This window comes from Gambusia affinis, linkage group LG10 (assembly GCF_019740435.1).
Source record: "Gambusia affinis linkage group LG10, SWU_Gaff_1.0, whole genome shotgun sequence".
Taxonomy (NCBI): Eukaryota; Metazoa; Chordata; class Actinopteri; order Cyprinodontiformes; family Poeciliidae; genus Gambusia; species Gambusia affinis.
The window spans coordinates 9,547,779-9,565,019 of NC_057877.1; the positions used below are offsets into that span (position 1 = coordinate 9,547,779).

At 42.2% G+C, this 17,241-nt stretch overlaps 1 long non-coding RNA gene across 1 annotated transcript in view; it reads left to right on the plus strand.

Moving 5' to 3' along the window:
• Positions 1 to 17,241, plus strand: part of LOC122838322 — a 45,934-nt gene that overhangs the window by 14,358 nt on the left and 14,335 nt on the right. Inside the window, exon 3 of the long non-coding RNA XR_006371881.1 lies at positions 11,286 to 12,663. This is a non-coding gene — a long non-coding RNA (uncharacterized LOC122838322). The remainder of the gene's footprint in view (positions 1 to 11,285; positions 12,664 to 17,241) is intronic.

A 17,241-nucleotide genomic window follows, 5' to 3' on the forward strand; every position in this document is an offset into this window, starting at 1 on the left:
ATAATAAACTGAAAGAAAAAGATGCTCCTCTTCCACTCTAAGTTTGTTGCATAAATATAAAACAACAAATGGAAAAAAGTCAGAAAGAAATAAAGTTCAAGCCTTAAACCAAACACATAGCCAACAAGCTATTGTTTTGTAAAGTAACACACCGATTTAAGCAGCTTGTTGTTTGGTGATTTCTGTTTTTGGGGTTTGGGGGGTGCTCTTGATATCTTACTGTTTTATTTGAAATGATGACCAGCTTGATAAGAGATGAATGCCTCTGACTGAAAACGTTGGGTGAAAAGAGGAGGCCTTAGATGGCTGTGTGTGGGAAGCCAATCACGTGTAGAGTGATGGTGTATGTTAACATAAATTAAATTTCAAATTCAGAAACAATGGAAAGGAGAATGTCAAGAGGACAGAGGGAAAAAACTGTTTGAAGAGTTTCGCAAACAAGACTTAAAACGGGGATATTGAGGAATTAGGAAGTTTGCTTTTATTCAAGTATGCAGAATAAAAGTTGCTTTTATGTACTCTTTTTTTTGCATTGTTATTTGTTTCTTTAGTTTGACCTTGAAGCACTGTGGCCTCTGGCATCTCAATGCTGAATGGTGGCTGTATTAAAGATTGGTGGTGGCTGTGATCGTGGGGTGCAGAAGGGTGACGGACAGAGGAGGGAGGAATGGGGGGATCCTCTGAAAGCCAGCGGGGCTACGGAGTGAATGGAAAGCAAAAGGGTGGGGGGCGGACACAGGGTAGAGGGTGGTGGTGGGGGGTATAAGCGGCGGAGGCAGGTTGGGGGTGGTGGAGCTTCATTGGTTCAATGCAACGGCAGAGGCAGCTGTGAAAAGAGGTCTCCCCTTTTTCCCACGCCCGGTCCGATGCGGACACCCCGCTTCAGCCGGCCGGGGTCAAGTCACATTTCTAATACATGCACCGGGCCTGCGGTTTCTGACAATGCATACACGCCGCTCATTTACTTTATGTGTGCACACAGACAGAAGCACACACTGGTATATACGCGGGACGAGGAGGCGGAGGAGGGGAGGACAAACAGTCTCTGTGACAGACGAACGCGCGGGGGGGGGGGCTCGTCTTCGTGGCAGGCAGCGATTTCTTGACCGTTGGCAGCATTGCCTCATCTTCATCCTGCAACCCTAGAAATTAACAACCTGCAACTGCGCTCACAAACACACATACAGATACCACTTCAGTTCATATAACAGCTTGTTAAACATTAAAGATTTCAGACTTGGTGATGCCGAGTCTCCTTGGCATAAAAATATATTTATTGGTGCTTTCTCTGGTCCGTAGCAGTAAATATCCTTCTTTTTTAACAAGTACATGTCTTAGCTGCTATTTACAAATTATAATCATATTCCAGGGAGGGGGATGTACATGCTTTGTTCTGAACTCCCCTAACCCCCCAGCACTACCACTCCAGTGCCAGATGCCCTGCTGTATTGTGCTGGTGCCGGGGTGGGGTGAGGTGGAAGGGGGTAGACTGGGAAGCAAGCCCCCTTCCTCTGTCTGTCTCTCTGCACCAGGTTGTCACCCTAGTTGTCTGTCTGTCAGGACAAGTGTGGGAAGGAAAAACATTCTGGATGGGAAGGGGGTGATGATGGTGGAAGTTCAAGGAGAGGTTCAGGGTTCTTTTTTTTAGGGGTGTGGGGGAGAAAATTTGGGGATTTAACGCTAAGAGAAATGCATCTCTACCCTCGAAAAGGTCACAGAGGAGCGAGGAGTAGGAGGAAAGTGTGTGATAAGTGTGGGTGTGTGTGTGTGTTAGGTTTTTCTAGCCCTCTTTAGCAACTTTTCAACAAACTGAAATTTGTATAAGTTTGCTGGTCTTTATCTTCTAGTAGCTCAGCGTGGACAACCCAAAGCATCTTAAAAGCAATAATATCAAGAAAATATGAACACATTTGTTTGGTTTATTATAAGTTCTGTACAATAAGTATCAAGTTGTGCATCAGTATACAACTACAAAATGCACAACTCCAGGCAGAGATGCACAAATTTACTAAACTGTATATTTGAAAGAATCGGATATTGTTTTCACAATCATATCGCAATTGGAGCTTCCTAATATTGTGCAGAACTACTTATAGGTACCAATATAGTAAAGGATAGATTTTTGTGATTTTAATTTTGTCAGTGCTCCCAGTTACTGCTGCAGACCTTGATGTACCTCTATACAACACTTCAAGAGCAGGCAACCCTGCTCTTACGCAACTGAATCAAATGGATGTATTACCTGCATGTCCTCTGGTTCTGCAGACATCTGGTAGTAAGCTTCTGATTGGATTCAGGTGCGTTGCAGCAAGGATGCATCTAAAAGGTGCGGGACAGCAGCTTGAGCGAATTGGAGCCACACAGGCAGGGAAAGCTGCCCACGCCAACATTTAGATCTCATTGAACTAACTTTGAACTGAAGGAACTGTATTGAGGTCAATTTGAGCAGTTTTAAAATCACTACCTTTTTTTTACCCTTGTATACACTGACATCATTAACAAGCACATGTTCTGTTCTCCGTATGGAAACCACATGCAAAATAACATGTGCCAACTTTAAAGTGGTTAACACTCCAATTTTTAGTGTTTAAAGGCATAATTTGTCAAATATTGTGGGCTGTGTAAAATATAATCAATTTCTCAGCTTGCAGATTGATTTAATGGAGTATAATTTCCATCTGACAGCTGTAAAGTTCAACCCACCAGCAAACAAAGACAGCAGGCACCTTTTCCAACTGGTAAACATTTATTAGCATGCAGACGCAAATCTCTGTCTTTCCTCCCTTCTTTGTTTTGACTTCATTCTCACCATGTCTTCTGCCTACTTACTCCTCCTGCTTCTTTCTTTTTTAAACCCTCTCTTTCCCCCTCTCCTTCTCCCCATACCCTGGCTGTGTGAGGAGGTGATAGCAGTGGGAGACAATGAGGAAGACTCACTTAATTAGCTGCACGAGAAGATGCTTTGTGGCAATTACTGAGCACAAAGGGACAGGAAAGTATGGCTCTGTAATGCGCTACTGCGTGCATTTGCCTGCCTGTTGTGGCCCCCGAAGGCAGGTAGGCCTTTTATAGAGAGAGTGAAGGCAATAACAATGGAAGACAGGATGTACTCCACATGTAGTACCATTTCCAGTGCTTTTAGAAAAAGGGGCAATGGATGCTGGGGTCTCTTAAAGACTGGAGATTTTCAAACTCTATGATCTCCACAGATGGATTATGGGCGGGAAATGCACATGTCTGGGTACATTTTATGTGCTTAAATTATACAGCTGTATAGGTGCAAACTTTCAAAATGTACCTCTTTGTAGTGTGTGCTATGCTGAATTACATTCTCTTCAGGTAAGAGCTTTGCTATATATATATATATATATATATATATATATATATATATATATATATATATATATATATATATATATATATATATATACTTACTTAATCTTAAAATAGAGGTAAAAAGAACTATTTGGTGAATTTTGAGGTGCAGGTTGGTATGGTATGTATAGGACAGTTTGGAGTCAGTAAGAGTTAGTCTCAGCCTTGGAAGGGACAGAACACTCTCTATTTTCTGGTTTTTAAAAATAATTGCCAAGGACTCCACTTGCTATCTTAGCACATCGGGGTAACAAACTCTCACTCCTCTAGACTGAGACTCAAGCATGTGGCGTGTTTCTCAGTCTCTCTCTCTCTCTCTCTGTTCAGATGGAGCTCATTCCAATTTATGAAAGTGTCTGGAATGAAAGTAAAAACACTTTTTTTTCCTTCTCATTGCTATATGCAAGTGGTCCTTTGTGTACAGCATAGATCTACAGTGCAAAAACACTGTAGATCTTGGGTAATGCTCTTTCTGGTTCTGATCAATCTGCAGAATGTTGTTTGGCGGCATTGTACAGTAACTGAAGTTGGTCAGGATGCTCTTGATGGTGAAGAGGTGGACATAATATGTAGTAATAAACAGTAATAAACAGTAGTCGTCTTTTAAAGTAAAACAATAAAAGCGTGTAGCTGGTACGTCTGATTACATAACATGCTTGCTTGACAAAAACACATTTTTTGCCCCTAATTTGTTCGGCGTTCAAGGTCAGGGGAGGTTTTTGGAAACTGTGCACCCCATAAGAACTAGCATAAAACGCACACAGTCTAACTCATGGTGGTGGCGAGAGCACCTATTGTTCTTGAGGGAACCATGAAGTCAGCTCTCCAGCAAAAACAATATCCTAAAAACGAATGTCCAGCCATCAGCTTGTGACCCGTAGGCTCAAAAGCAGCTGGTTTGTGCAGCAGGACATTGTGAAATAAAAGTTTTAGAGTAGCCTATTTAAAGTCTGGGCTTAAATCTGACTGAAATGCTGCGTGGCATGATCCTGAACAGGCCATTAGAGATCAAAAACTACCCATTGTCGCTGACTTTAAGCAAGAAGAAAACAAAGCTTTTTTTTTCTATTCTTAAATGAAATTATCATTTGAAACCTTTGGCTCTGTGTGATCTAATTGTGAAGATCCAACAAGACTGATCAGTAAAAATCAAGTCTTTTCACCTCCTTTTCTTCTTCTTCTTTTTTTTTTTTTTTACACTATCCCTTCAGCAGTTTTCAACCAATTAAGAAGGGAACCCAAGCACTGTTTTGACCTATAGGATATGTGTAAAATTCTTTAAATATTCATAATCATTTTAAACTTGACGGAAGTCTGTGTCTTGAAAAAGAACTTCTACGCTTACCTTTAAGAGTGATGGTTAAGTTAAGATATTTCCTGTTTCTGGTCACCTTGTTTTTTTTTTGTTTTTTTTGTGCCAAACTGGAAATGCTGTCTACTGTTTCTGTTTGGGTGTGAGTGACCCCGCTGCTTGGTGTGGTTTCATGTTTTTGCATCTGTGCGTGTATTTGTGTCGAGTTGGGCCTGGCAGACAGCGTTCTCCTCTTGTGGAGTGGCCCGAGGGGATTTCTTTCATGAAGTCAGATAACATCCAGGCGACCCCCTCTTCCCTTTTTTATAAGAGTTCCTTAACCTTGATAAATGAAGTAGAGGCGGGAAGGGAGCGAGGGAGTCAGGCTAGGTGGGAGAGAAAAAGTTGTGGACTGTGTTGGGAGATGAAGCTCTGATGGAGGGAGGCAAGATGGAAAGAGAGAGAGAGGGAGAGACACCAGCTCCCTGTCCGACTTGCTCTCAGGATCAATAACGTTCGGAGAGCTGCTGAGCACTGCTGTCTGGCAGCTCCACCGTAGGGGATGGAAAAAACAGAGGGAGAAAGTGGGGAGGGGGGAGAAAACAAGAAAAAAGGGGTGCTGAAAAAGCCTCTCTATCTCCGTCTTGTCATTCTTGTCTGATGAGGTGGGGGGAACTGAGGACGTGAAGCTGGAAAGAAGGGAACGTGGATGAAGGTTGGAAAGGAGGTGGGATTGTGGCGTCGGATCGTACCGTTTCAAAAACAAACAAAAAAACACACACACACCACACACCCCATCATGCCGAGGTCTCCTTTTTTTACAGAGCCACAAGGTTACAGAGTGTCGATACAAAAGCGCACAGCCCTCCGACAAATGGGATTTGGCATGTTCAATCAACGGTGCTGCCAAATCCCTGTTGATAAGTGTTGCAGAGTCATATCTGTCTGCAGCAAACCTGAGCTATGCTACCTGGGTCCGCTAACCGCCCCCTAAACATCCTCTAAAGTCCTCAGTAATAGAATTATCTGCCACATTTGTCATTGGATTTTAATAGGTGTGTCTTCTGTGGCACGAATGGCAAACAGAGAGAGGGAGTTGTCACGCTGTACTCCTGTTGTAAAAAAGCCTTTTAGTGATTCCTCCGCCAGAGCCTCGAGGTCACGGACACCTGAGCTCTCCTCCCGTTTCCTTTCACACTCTTCTACTTGATTTGCCTGCTTGGAGTTAAAGTCTTTCTGGTCTCTCTCCTCTGGCCATCTCCGCTGTCCTGTGTCAGGCCTGATCCTTTCATCTCCTCTTTCCTAATCCTGCGTCTAGAGAAACCTTCTCCACAGCCCTCCTCCGCTTCACAGGGCTCTTTTTTAACTTTGTGCCTCTTCTCATTTCAGCGTGTCCTTCTTCTTGTCTTTTTCCGCCCTCTTTATCCCCCTATATCACCCCAGCCTTTCCGTTTCCTTATCTTTTTTTTTCTTTTTTTCCTGTGACGTCTGCATCTTCCTTCCTCCCTGCTCTTACTTCTGCTGCTCCTGAATTAAGTTAACGATCAGTTGACTGCCCCTGTCATTGGTAGAGAGCAGGTTGGTCCTCCCCTCCCATGAGGGGGGTACATTGTCTGTACTAGTTGACTGGTGTAATCCTCCTACCAGGGACAAAGGGCACCACCTTCACTACTCCAGCCACCTTTGAAGTGGCATTAGCCCCCTGATGAGAACCATAAGCTAGCCTGCTCCTGCCTCCTGGGAAACCCAGCATCACACCTTCGGCTCTTTGCTACTAACTTTGGGCTGCTGGGATTTTCTTTTTGTGTAGGAATAATGCTGCTAACTTAACACACACACAGTTCTTTCCACAAGTATTAATGTTAGATCTGGGACATTGTAGCCACGCCAGCTGTTTAACTGTTTTTATCACTTTTAAGTGTTGGTGCTTTTGAAACTAAACAAATCAATTTCTTTTGTTGGATGCAAATGTTGTAACCAGTGGCTACCATCTTCCCAAGTGCCTCTTGAAAAAGAGACTCTAGGTTAAATAAAGGTTATTATTATTATTATTATTATTATTATTATTATTATTATTATTATTATTATTATTATTATTATTATTATTATTATTATTATTATTATTATTATTATTATGTTCAGATGGACATCCAGCTGCATTTTTAGTTTGTGGTCATCTTTCTGGAAGGTGAATTTCTGCACAAAGTCTTTTGTAGCTTCTCACAGGTTTTATTCCTGTATGGTTTTATTCAGCTCCATCCATTTACCTTGCTAAAGAAAACCATGACCACATCCAGATGCTGGGATTTATTTACAAGCTATTAACAGTCTGCCTCAAAGGTGACGTCAGACGATTTAACCAACAATTGAAATAAACTACAGAAGCAGTAAAAAAAAAGACTCTCCTAAGAAAGCCATAAAAATGTTGCTTTTTATGTAATACACTTGACAGTTTGTTTAAATCTTCAATGTGTTTATATGTTATTCGTTTAAATTAAATAAATTGTGAATTTTGAATCCTTAGTAAAGCTGCTATTTCAAACAAGGGAGTGAATTTAAAAGTTGACTTATTGTTTATACACTTTACTACAAAATTATATGAGTGAGAAATAAAATATGTTTGGGTTCCCCCTGCAGGTCTGGAGGTGAAAAACAGCTACTTTGTTCTCTTTTGCCTCGGATCAGCTCTGTCTTTCACCATAGCAAAAATACATGTTATTATTTGTACTTGTTTTTCAAATAAGAAACTTTATATTGGGGCCTTTTAATCCAGTCTTTGGTTTTATAGACACTTTTCAATAATATTTTATAATCTTAAATTAGGTACGAAGTTTAGATACATTTAAATTGTGGCAGTGTTAGGATTAAGCAGCCTGTAGACCATAATAATTATGACATGTATGAGTGGTCTGTAATGCAAATAAATCATAATTATTTAAGTGTTTAAGTGGTAAATAAATGGCTGAAATAGCATTTTTAAAGTGACAAATAATGCTTAAAATAAATATAAAAATTTGATTGTGTGTTTTGGTGTCACATATAAAATAAACTGCATATTACAACATAAACATCAATCAAAGGCTGGAGGGTGCCATAAATAAATATAAGCAGTTATTTATCTACCTTGAAATGTAGTGAGCAACATTTAAATACAATATTGTTGTAGGATTCACAACTAACTTTTGGGCCACTGTAACCACCTTTATCATCATTAGATTGTGAATTGTTGAAACTTGCACTGACTTTTCAGCTGTAGCAAAAATCTTGATATTTAAAAAAAAAAAATTCCTTCTATTATTTTGCAATTAAACAAAATCTGAAGTGTGTGACTGTGCCCTGGTTTCTCCCACATCCAGTGCATTAAGACCATTGAGTACGAAGCCTCCACTAACCTACATTTAGTACCTCATTCACTCTCTCTGCCTCCCTCTTCTTTTTTTTTTCTTTCTCAACCACACGAACACGCATTCACACAGGGAACGAGGAAGTAAGGTTGCTATAGGAACCGCTGGTCAGAGTTTACCAGAGGGGAAACAAACAAAGTACTGTTCATGAGAGCAGGTTGTTCTGGACAGAAGGAGCACTGATACTCTCTGTGTGTGTCACGTGTAGTAATTGACTAGATTAGTTTGTGAATCTGGGCTTTCTGGACCCATTGAGAATCTTCATCTCATTTGTCATAGGCGTTGTGGTGATAGTGCATTTACCTTTTAAAGGAATTCAGTAAAATGTTTGTGATCCCAAAGTGTTCTGCAAGTTTGTTTTTATTTTTTAAAAATGCATTTGTTTGACCAGAGAAAAATGGCAAGCATTGTCACACACTTGGGCAATTGATTTGATGTAAAGCACTTTGAAATGCCTTGCTGCTGAAATGTGCTATACAATAAAATGTGATTGATTGATTGATTGATTGAAGTATAACAAGAAATCTGCAGATTATTCTTACTTGTGCCTGTGTACAAGCCCCAACTACATTCTCTTTCAGTATTTTTTCTGTTGACAGTGACTCTGCAGTTTGGATATAGATTTTATTCAATATAAATTTCTGTCAACCTGTCTGACTCTAAAGCTGCAGTTAACTTCCACATCCTTTCCCCTCATCATGCACCTCTCAAGCTGTCCTGATTTTTATGGACTTGCATGCGTCTCAAGAGTTTCAATGCATTTTGTTCACATGCATTGAAACTCTTGAGACGCATGCAAGTCCATAAAAATGCCATCATGCCTTCAAGCCCTCCGTCTGCATCCTCACAGTCTTTAATGCCCATTTACCACCACATTCAGCCATTTGAGTGAGTCTTTCAGACCGTTTTCTTTTACCTTCAGTTCCCCACTTTTATTTATTCCCCCTTGCAACAAACAAGTCCATTGGCAAGGGGCAAAAACACCCCCCAATCCCATCTCTTCACCAAGTCTACCCCACTTTTACGCCCTTCCACCCCCCCATCCTCCTTTGCCCTCTCCCTCTGCCAAGACTAAAAGATAGACAGACATACTGTTCTCTCTTTTTTCGCCTTTCACCCTCTCAAACCTCCTTCCATCCATCCTGCCTGGACGGCCACAATGTAGGCGCTCTATCCTGCGGCAGGGAGAATGCTGCCCTGAACTAACAATATCACCAAGGCTGCCTGAATGCCGCCGAGTCCCATTGTACTCTGTCAGAGGGGAGTTAACACCCATGTCTGAGCCCAATGAATAGTATTATTGTGTCTGAGACATACGCCGCACCCCGGATCCCCATCTATGTCCCCCTAACTCAACCGGCCTCCGCCCCTCCAAAACTTGCTTCCCTTGTCCCAACAGTGTAACTCCCCCTCTACATCTCCACCCACCCCAGCCACCACACCACAACCTACGCCCCCAGCCCCCTCCCCTGCCGCACACTCCTTAACAGAAAGCTCCAACTCCCAAAGCCTCCCCAGCCCACCAAATCCAAGCGTCCGCACTTTACTTCTCTATTCCCCTGGCAGTTGGCCCGCGGGTTTAAGTCCGTTTTGTAAAGCGTGCCGAAGGGTGGAGAGATGTGGATCACAGTCCCGTTCCCCCGTTCTCGGTTCTGTAGCGACATTGGTGAGGGCATATCGTTGATTATGCAAGTTTGTGCGGCATGGAGGGGCTTGAATTTGGCTGTGGCCCTTTCTCTCTTGAGAAGCACAATGGGGCCATGAATCCTCAAAGAAATGTCTCCCCCCCCATCCCCTCTGCTATTATCATAAGAAGAGAGTTGCTGGACCCATTTGAATAACTCTAGATGATACAAAAGATGAGATGTTTTCTTTTTTTTTTTTTTTTTGCAAAGTTTCTATGGCGCACCCCTGGCCTAGCCAAAACATTTCCATTCCAGCACACCCACTCTGCCATAAACAAGAAAAGGCCAAGAAAGAAATTTCCGGTCAACTTTCAGTACTGCTTTTATTATTTCTTATGAATACAGTGCCTTTTAAAAACATTCATGCAAGGACAAGCGGGTATAGATAATAATAGATGGATGAAAGTGGAAAGCATTTGTATGTAGCACCGTAGGTAGCGTCTTGAACTAACGTTTGCTGGCATTACAGCTGTAAGTCTTCTGAGGATATGACTCCCACAGCTTTGCACATTTAACAACTGAAAGTTTTGGCCATTCAATAGTTGCAAAGTATCCCAAATTCAGATAGACTGTATGGAGAGTGTCTATAAAAAACAACAAAAAAAAGTCTTACCATAGATTCGGAGCTTCAAACTGATAGATTAAAAAACTTTTGGTTTTGGTCTTAGCTGACCAGAGCACCTTCTTTGCATGTTCTGTGGCAATCATGACTTTTCACTTCTTTAGCAGTGGATTCGAAATAAAGGACACATTTGTGGAGCTCGTGATTGTTAGTTATCATTTTGACAGGTTTTTCCAACTGAGCTGTCAACTCTGACATTCCTCCACAGCTACCAGGGGCCTCATGGATGCATCTTTAATGCTCTCCTTGTCTGGCCTGTCAGTTTACGCAAAAGGCCATGTGCTGACCCTGCTTTAGACTTCTTCACAACCTTGTTCCTTAGTCTTCTTGATTCTGATGATGCATCAGTATTCATAATTGTACTGAGATTAAATCACAGTAAGCTGAACTCTATTTTTAAAGTGATTTCACAAAGACAATTCTGCAACAAAATCCCTCCAAAATATGTTGAGGTTTTTGGGTGTAATGTGAGCAAATTCCTCGCTTTTGCAGGGCAGTACTTAATCTTTTAGCCTGTGGTCCAGCAAGAGAGCAAAAGACTGTGGCTGTTGAAGAAACACTTTTCCTGTAAATACTACACTTTTAATGTATTCGATTGATGCAGTAGTGATTTTTATAATGGGCCCTCTCTCGCTGTATTCTGCTATCTGCAGCGAATCGACTCTAATAGCCGAGAGTACATTGGCAGGCAATATGTTACCGCCTGACACACTTAACTCTCTGCAGTTTCCACCCTCTAAGGTTAGCAGGTTCATATTACCAGCTGGGAGAAGATGCCAAAATCCTCACCCTTGACTTGTTGCTGATCAAAAACCAGAACTGACACTTAGAGCGGGGAAAGAAATATCCTGAAAGTTGAGATTAACTTGTTTCTTTTTCCATCACTGTCTGTGCTTGTTTGTGTACAGCTTGAGAAGAAGAGGAGGAGGTGGTGGAGGAGGGAAAAGAGAAGCAGAGTGGGTGGAAGCATGGAAGAAGAGGAGGATGGAAGCAGTCTGAGGAGGTTGTTCGAAGCGGGTGAACCCAGAGCAGGTGAACGCAGCTGCGGATCGCCATGGGCTTTCTGTCTACTTCCTCTTGTGGGCCAAGTTGCTCTGTACTGGGGTTCCGAAGACCCAGCAGGGGCCAGCCAAAAGCTGCAGCGAAGTGGGCAGGCTAGGCCGGGAAAGAGGCAGGTGAGCCGGGTGAGCCGAGCTCTCGTTCCCGCCGGCTAGGAGTCTCCTCGGCAGAGCAGAGCAGAGCGGAGCAGCAGAAATCAATACCGAGGAGAGAGGCGAGCAGAGGTTGCCCAACACCGCCTGCAGGCCTCAGAGCCCAGGGACCAACCACCACCACCACTACTCTCAGCTCCTATCTACCAATTCTCCTTCTATCTCTCTCCTGGAGTTCCAGTACCGGCCAGGGCCAGGGCCAGGGCCCTCACCTCGCAGCTGCCCTAATCACAGTGTGTTTGCCAGAACATGCACACTTGTGTGCAGGAAAATAAAATGAAAAGAGACAGAAACTATCCTTGTGTGTGGTTCAGCTGGAGGTTTTCCAACTCTGCTTGATAAAACTTTGCCAAAGACTCACAAGGAAATGGTTGAAGAGCGAGCCATGACGTCGAGGTCCCTTTCCTTCCGGCTCCCACGCTCCAATTAGTCATTCCACCTTTACCTTTTCTGAATGAGGATGCTACGGAGGACGTTGCAGCCCAGTGCTGTTTCCAAGCACGTAGAGCGCACAGTATTCCTAAGATCTCATGAGCCCGGATGAAAGGACAATTTGAACTTTTTCCTCTCATCTACTGTATCAGGCAGAAGCTGTCTTTTCGACTTAGATTTTCTTACCCGCACAACAGCAGCTCCCTTCAGAGGATATGGCAGTGCAGTATTGATCCGTGAGGTGGAAGAGAGAAAGGCGGGTTCAGGCTTTCATACCTCTTTCCCTCACTGTGTGTGTGTGTGTCGTGTGGTGAAGGGGGGGGGGGGAATTGTACCTGAAGTCCACTTACTGCTGTGCAGAACGGATCCAGTGACAGCACAGGTGAATGACTGCTAATTGAATGAGAGCTCAACTGAAATGGACTCTAGTTCGACAGACTTGTTCCTCCTCCGCATATGCAAAGCCTTTTGAAGCTAAGTTCTTGCTCAGCACAGGAAAGTAAAAGCGGAGAAACACGTTCACATGGCGCCCGGAAGTCGCATCCTCACTGAACTTTCACTTCATGCTGTACATGTTTGAGGCCTGGATTAAGGTTTTTGCCCAAAAAAACCTGGAGATATTCTCTTCCGATTGACATTTATGGTGAGTATAAGTTTGATGTACCCTTTCATGGCAATATTGCACAGATTTCCTGCAATGTATCTAAAAATCAGGCAAAAATAATTTTCCTGGTCTGTGTAGGTATTAAGAAGTATATAAAATTGAGATTGGAGACATAATTCTTATTTATAAAAAAGGTCAAATGTGCAATTTTCAAAAATATGAAGAGAGTTTTATTTTGATTTGCCCATTTGTTGTCCAACGCAGTGATTTGACGTCTGTCTCCCAACTTTCTAGGCCTCTTATATCCGGGTTTTGAAATGGTTCTCAATGCATAAAATAATGTTTAGAAAACTCTGATTTCAACTGTAGACTTTATTCAATGTTTTAGCATTACATGTATATAATTTAGTGTTACTTTTACTTTTCTATTTTGCCAATTTGCAGTAGTCATAAACATGATCTTAATTATTCAAATTACATGAATAAATAAGATTTATTATTGGTGTTATCTTTGTAGTTAAAGTACAGTTTAATCCTGGAAATTTACTAAACACAATACCATTGCAACTAAGATAAAGCTGTCCCATACGTCTTCGGGAATTTTATATATTTAAAGATATCTCAGTTACTATTCATTAGTATATAATAAATAAATAACAATTATTTATATTTTATATCCTATGTCCACTCCAGAAAAAGTCCAGTAAAAGTATTAAATATTATTTAGGTTGTTATTTTAAATATGTCTCTATTAAATATTTCCTTTCTTTAAAAAAAAAAGTGTTTACCATTGTACTTCCTGGAACAGTTCCCAAAAAAAGGCTTTGTACTGTAAGAAAAGGCACATAGTAGCCATCTTGGATTTTTAGGTAAAGTTGGCAATCACCATAACGCACACAAACAAACATTCTAATAAGGAAAGGTCCAACTTTGTTCAAGAGACGGAGGTGTCAGAAAAACGTATTTAATAAAATTGTAAGTAAAGTTTTCTAGGGATAAATTGGCTCCTTTAATATGCAAGACAAGCTTTACACTGCTCTCTTTTTACATTACAGTACAGAATAAAAGCATTGCCTAAATTTAGAGTAGGATAATTAAATCCAGCCAAGTTATAGCTTTTAAAACAGTGCACTTTATCGCTCGGATGAACTGAGAGCCAACGTGATTCCTTGGTTTTTTGTGGAAAATACAAATAACAAAACCCAACTAAGTCAATGTTTTGCACTTGAATGTCCAGCACATTGAAATGTAAGCCAGAAAAAGTATGGAATTGTGAACCGCGTAGGAACGCCGTGAACAGAAATGAATGTTTAGCTCTTTTCTGAGTGTGTTATTAGGAAATATTATTCCTGCCTAAAGGGGAATGTGTCTATTTAAAGTTAAAGCAGACACCTGGTGTTGTAGCTGATCTCCTCAGTGAGCCCTGGGCTATGATCGCATTGTCACACAGCCTGTCGGAGGAGCTTGTTCTGGTTGCGTGTACCAGGGAGGATATGAAAGCTCGATTTCCCCCTCTCCTGCCAATCTCCTGGCACACAGATAGAGCCTGGCGCCTCGCTACGCCTCAGCCTGGCAGCAGCCCATGCTTACAAAATGGCCGATTTCTTGTCTGCCAGCTGTCTCCCTGAGCCAAGATGGCGCTCGCTCGCCTTTCTAATGCCCGCTGTTTGCCATCTGCCCCGTGATTGTTAACGGCTATGCAAATATCTTGTAATTGCTTTTGCATGTGCGAGATACTTAACCCCTCCCCCTCGGCTGTAAATAATGGCGGGAGCGTAAAAAGGAATAAAAGAAAACGCAACCCTGGCCAATTGCTGATTGAATACGCAGCTGGAACAATTAGCAAATGAATGTTGTTACGCTGCTTTTGATTTTTCCTTTAAGCTCACCTTATTGTGCATGCAAATCACCGATGCTGCTCCACCGCTTTGGATGCTAGCTTGAAAAACGCAGCAGCACCTCGTCTCCGTCTGAGACTACGCTCCTGTTTCTCCTCATTGTGCCATATGTGACATCTGTGGTTGGCTGCATCACAAGGGTGCCCTGCCTCCTGTGACAGGCAAAAAGCCCACACTGTAAAGGAGAAGGAGAAGCAGAGGGTGAGGCATAACATAATGACCTCATTAGCATGCTCGGCACTCCTTGCTATAGGCCCCGGTGCTGTGCAGCGCCGTGGGACCCACCAGTGTACGCCCTTCTCACAGCACTCAGCATGCAACATTGTGTTCTCCCCACACAATGCGGCACTTCATACAGGCTTTATTACGCCTTGTCAAAGCACGGGGGGCAGGGGGGATCAGCAGTATCAGTGCAGGGGAAGCTGGATCCGGGCTGCGTACGTGGAGCAGGGGATGTCTTGGTGCTTAATGGGTTTTAATGTGGCGTTAGCCGCTCTCACAGATCCTCCGAAGCAGCCGCTGCGCCTTGACATATGTGTGTTTATGTTTGTATGGGTGTCTCTGTGGCTTATGGTTGAGTGTGTTTATGCAATTGTCTGCTTCATTGTCAGCTCCCGTGGAATCTCTGGCTGCTTTCACCTGTCACTGCTAATTAGTGCAAAGGGCTGATTTGGGGAATTGTCTAGGTCCTGAAACCCGGCTACTCATCCACGCTGAAGACTTGCTGTTTGGCATCTGCTCTTAGCCTGAAGTGGGCTAGCTTCAAACGTCTCACAAAGAAGAAGCATACTTTTTGATCACTTAAGACTTAATCCTTTTTTTTCCCCATTATTTCTTGAGCTTGCATTTCTTGCTATAGCTAGGCGTTAGCGATTACAATTAGTGCATACAATTTTGAGAGAATCATTCAAACAGTCCTTACGAGGTCCGCGACTGTTGAAATGCGTGTATTTTCTTTCCAACTTCAAACCAAATACTCTTTACAGTGCATTTTGAAGCATGACCACAATAATTTATTTTCTTGTAAACTAGGCTGTAGATTTCCCTTATCAGCTGTCGGGTACTTGCGCTCCAGTAGACTGCTGTTCCTCTTATCGCCTCCTCTATCAGAACCAGAGCCGTTTTAATCAAGCTTCTCCGTCTAATCAGCCCACACTGACACAAATTAAGCTGAGCTTCATCTGAGCTGGTTGGTGAATAAGAGCCAACACTAAACTAATGTGTGTCAGCCTGGGGAGGCTTCAAGAAGCCCTCACTGTTGCTTTGTTGGGGTAAGGAAGAAGGGTAAGGGTAGAATCAACAATTTATAATTAACAGTCGGTTAGGATAAAACAGCAGGAATCAGAAAGTTTTGCACATTAAAAGTTTACTAAACGTGATCAATCACTAATTGATGGCAGAAATTCTGAGACAACATGGACAAACGGTAAATATGTTGGTCTTGATGTTAAAGGGCTTCAGTCAACCTTATGTACGTGCTCAAAGCTGCACTTTCCATCTCAAAAATAATCTGAATATAACGTTTCATAATTGCTCAAATATTTCGTCATGCCGTTTCTGCGTTTAAAGCCCTTTCATGAGACACCAAAGAAAGTTGCCAGAGTTCTGACTGCCTCCATGGTCCATCCCCTCCGCCATCTGTTGCTGCACACTGTCTGTCAGATGACTGAACAAATGCCACCACGCTCACTTAAGCTTGCGTCTCTTTGGAACTATTTCCAGTTGCGATAAATGCAGGTAGTGATGGTGTGAAAATGAGAAGAGGTGGCGTTCATCCCTCTTTTTCATTAATAATTCCTCTTGTTCTGCTTGTGTCATCCTGGAAAGAAAAGAATAAAAAAAAATGTCAATAGTCTGCGCACTTTAGGTTTATTCGAAATTTTTTCTTTGTCTCCTTCTTAAACATGTTTAATAAAATTGAGGTAGATTGTTTTTTCATACAAGTGTAGTGACTAGTTAGTTATTTTGCTTAAGGACCAATAAAAACATTTTTTTTGTTAGAATTTTATTAAAAGCAGTTACATCACACATTTTTGATTGAAATCATGTTAATACCATGAAACATCACTATTTTTACTTTAGCTTAGCTCATCATGAAAATGTCATACATGCCAGGAACCGCCACATACATACAAGCATACAACAACACATGCTCACACTCATCCACCTGCCTGTTCACGCATACATACAGGGAGGAAGCCCTCCAAAACACTGAGCCCTGCTGAAAGCTTTTACGCTAATGACAGTGGCTGTGTGTGTGTGTGTTGCGTGTGGGGGGGGTTGCGTGGGGATGTGCGTGCGTGCGTGTGGCTACGCTACTGCAGTTATTCATAATTCAATACACAGAGCACGTGCAGGACAAACACACCTTGGATTATGTGGACAACATTTCAGGACCTTGAATGTACGGTGGATAGTTGGCGGCTGGAGTTTAAAACTTGCAGATTGAAACCCTCAAGGTGTTTTGCTAGAAGCATCCCACAATGTTAATTTTAGATTTCATCACCTTTTTAAGTGACTATCATTACCAACGTTTATCTTCTGCTAAATCTGTTCAGCGTGACATGATTTATGTGTCTGTTTTAAAATATAGACCCTCAGGCTCAAGAGGAAAGCACCTGACTGCTACTGAGCCACAAACAGTCAAAAGGTTTCCTTGGGTTGTATAAAACCAAGAATATTGAAGCATATTTTCACAGATCGACTTGAGTGTTGGGTG